Source organism: Gavialis gangeticus, unplaced genomic scaffold (genome assembly GCF_001723915.1).
Source record: "Gavialis gangeticus isolate Ggan-Ray unplaced genomic scaffold, GavGan_comp1, whole genome shotgun sequence".
NCBI lineage: Eukaryota > Metazoa > Chordata > Crocodylia > Gavialidae > Gavialis > Gavialis gangeticus.
The window spans coordinates 141,795,409-141,799,388 of NW_017729022.1; positions in this window are offsets into that span (position 1 = coordinate 141,795,409).

Consider the following 3,980-nt stretch of genomic DNA (forward strand, 5'->3'; position numbering starts at 1 on the left):
CACGCTGCCTCATGCAGCCGTGGGGGGTCACTTCAGCTCCATCCAGGCCCCATGCACCGCTTTGTGCACTGTGAGGGCTTCCACCTCCTGTAGGGATGGAAACCTGTGCTGCCTTATGCAGCTGCAGGGTCCCTTCAGCTCCTTCCAAGCCCCATGCCCTGCACTGTGCACCACGGAGTTCCTGCCCCTCACAGGGATGGGGACCTGCACTGTCTCTTGCAGCTGCAGAGTCCCTCAGTTCCTTCCAGGCCCCATGCACCTCTGTGCACTGTGGGTCTCCTGCCTCTCACAGGGATAGGGACCTATGTTGCCTCATGCAGCCGCAGGCTCCCTTCAGCTCCCTCCAGGCCACATGCACCACTCTGTGCACTGACACCGCAGCTCCCTCAGTGGCAGGGCTGGGATGCAGCCACTTGCCACTTCCTGCATGATGGAGGCATCTTTAGGGCACTTCTGGGGCAACTGCTGCACCCTGCTGGTCAGCTCCACCAGCCCTTCTGCAGTCCTTTTTCATTGTCCCTCATCAAAGCTGCCCACATGCTGGGGACATGGGCTTTTATCCTTTCTGGAGGCTCCACATCCCAGACTGAAAATTGACCAATAGGAAAGCCCAAGAGGTTAGTTCCCCTTCAGGTCCCCTTCTTCATCTTGCCTTTGTGTCAAGGTGGGGACACCTTCCTCCTGCCTTCTCCTGATTGGTGGGGAAGGTAAATGTCCCCACCAATTGACCTGAACTATCCAGGCTCAATTAAACAAAACTTCCAGAACTCGTGGTGCACCAGGGAGGTCCCTGAGGACTGAAAGAGGGCCAATGTGCCTATCTTCAAGAAGGGGAGGAGGGAGGACCCAGGTTACTACAAGCCAATTAGCCTAACTTCTATCCCATGGAAAATCCTGGAAAAATTTATTAAGGAGCCTATGTGCAATAGGCTTGCAAAAGGTAGGATTCTGAATGGCAGCCAGCGTGGCTTCATTGCGGGCAGGTCTTGTCTTGCCAGCCTCATTATCTTTTACGATCAGGTGACTCACCACCTGGATAAGAGAAAGAAGGTTGACATTATATACCTCGACTTCCAAAAAAGCTTTCGATCTGGTATCCCACGATGTTCTCACGAGAAATTTGGATTGTGGGCTTAACTCTGAGGCAGGTGGGTAGGAAGCTGGCTGTGGTGTAGGACCCAGAGGGTTCAAATGAATGGATCTGTGTCATCTTGGCAGGAAGTGGCCAGTGGTGTCCTGCAGGGTTCATTGCTTGGTCCAGTGCTATTCAACATCTTCATCTATGATTTGGATATAGGGATGAAAGCTCGCTGGGCAAGTTATGGGGAAGCGTGGTCATGCTTGAAAATAGGCTGCAGATATAGGGTGGATCTAGACAGGTTTGCAAGTTGGACGGACCAGAATCAAATGAAATTCAATGTCTAGAAATGTAAATTGCTCCACCTGGGAATGAACAATCCCCTGCACACCTGAAGGCTTGGCAATGCCAACCTAACCAGTACTACAAATGAAATGGACCTGGGGTAAATAATAGACCACAGTATGAACATTAGCCGGTGGTGCAATGCTGTAACCAGCAGGGCTAACAATTCCCCGGCATGCATTAATCGATGCATCTCCAGCAAAACCAAAGAAGTGATTCTCCCACTCTACTCAGCATTAGTGAGACCACAGCTGGAGTACTGCATCCAGTACTGGGTGCTGCACTTCAACAAGGATGTGGTAAAGGTTGAGAGAGTCCAGAGAAGTGCCATTTCTATGATCACAGCCTCTCAAGGCAAGCCATACAAGGAAAAGTTGAGGGATCTGGGACTCTTCCACCTGAAAAAAAAGAAGGCTAAGAAGGGACTTGATAGCAGCTTACTGCTACATCAGAGGCATACATCAAGGGCTCAATGAACAACTGTTCACCAGGGCACCTTTGGGGCAAATTAGTAGTAATGGTCACAGACTCCTGGAAGACCGTTTCAGGTTCAACATTAGGAAAAACTAGTTCACAACAAGGGTGTCCAGACTGTGGAATAAGTTCCCTCCAGAGGTCATGCAATTGCCTACCCTGGAAATCTTCAAGAGGAGTCTGGACAGTCACCTTGCTGGGGTCACCTGACCCCAGTTGTCTTTCCTGCTTGGTGCAGGGGGCTGGACCTAATAATCTTCTGAGGTCCCTTCCAGCCTTACAATCTATGAACAAGCCAGGCTGCCAGTAAGCCCACTGGCTAGCCTGCCACATGAATGGACCCCTCCCCCCACCCAATGCAGTGACAGCAAACTAGCTATGGTAAGGCCTCTGTCTGGACACTTAGCTGCCTGGGACCAGGAGCCACACCACTGATCCCCACCCAAAGCAGCAGAGACCAGAGTCCCAGCAGTTCTGTGGCTCGGCAGCAGGCCCTGCAGCAGTGCTGGGATGGATTGCTGGGCAGGGAGGGCCTGCGTCCTTTGTAGGTACTGTGGCGGGCACCTGCTTTGCTCAGTCAGAGAGATCCAGGGACCCTGGGTGCTGTGGGAACTTGAGCCATCCCCAGAGTAGGCAGGGAATGACCACTCCAGGGAATGCTGGCAGAGCTCTTACACCACCCCCCTACCCCCATCTTTGCCTTATAAGAGAGGTATTTCAGTGTTGTGTCCTGGCATTTAGATCCTGACATTGCTCTGGTGAGAGTTGGCTGGGCTGGCAAAGCTCTTACACTGCTTTCTACCCCCATCCTTCCTTACAGGAGAGGTTTCAGCACTATGTTCATATAGAGGCAATACTTCACTCCCGATATTTCCCTGGCAAGAATTGGCCAGGCCCAGAGGGATGAGGTTTACCACTGCTCCCAGGGGAGCTGCCAGCCAATACTCTGTGTTCCTACTGCAGAACATGGTCCCCTAGGAGGTGCTTGAGAGCTGGACTGGGGTCTTCTGCTTTGACAGCACACCTGGGAAGCCCAGGTTGTCATTCAGTGTGAGAATCTGCCTCGTATGCTAGCTGTGGCTCTGCTATGATGTGCTGACACCCCCAAATGAGTTCCCAATCACCACTGCTATTGATGCACTGTTGAACCCACGACCTGCCCCTGGGAGAGGTTCCCCAGACTCCAGCTGCCTAAGAAGAGTCCTGCCATGTACTGCTCTTGGCTTTCCAGCGCCATTCTTCTACTATTAATACTCTTGGGAGTTACTTTGCTTTTAAGGGTTGGGACAGCAGGAATGGGCCACTGGGGACTGGGATGGTGCTGAAATTGCTGGAGGAGGCATGGAGGCTGGAGGCTGCCTTGGGGGGTCAGTACAGTGATCAGCTGTGCTGTGAGACTAAGTCATCTGACACCTATGGACTTTCGCCATGGATCAGATCAGAGGGGAAGGGGAAAGTGTTGGAGTGCCATGTGGCAGCTTCTTCAGGTGCACAACTCAGGAGTTACCCTGGCAGCAGGACCAGGATGGCTGAGGTAACAGTTCCTGCTCAGGACTCCTCAGTGCCTTTTTTGGACTGGGAGGAAGAGAGATGGACTGTTTGGCGAGGAGGATTTTTTCTTGTTCTTGCTGCAGTACAACTCAAGTGGTTCTCATAGATAGCTGAATATTATCTCCTGTCCCTGACCTTGGGATCTTCTCTGCCACTCAGGCCCATGGCACTGCCAACTAGAACAGGGTGCTGAGTGCTCACATTTGTACCTGTTTTTTACACTGTGTCTGCAGAGCTCAATAAACTCTTTTAATGCCTTTCCCTGAGTGCAGGGCAAGGGGCTGTTTTGTCACTACTGCTCTGGCTAGCTGAGATGAGGTTTCACTTCTCCCAGGAGCTAAGCATAGCCCTGAGAGATAATAAGGCAGGAAGGTGTGAATGGGAGATAGGCTGCTAACTGCCCAATGCCAGGGGCAGGGGCTGGGGGTTTGGCACCTTGTCTATGGTCTTGAGTGCAAGGGAGGGAGAGGAGGGGATGACTGGTCAGCCCAGTGTTGAAAGAACTTGCTCGAGCACTTAGCTGCCTGGAGCC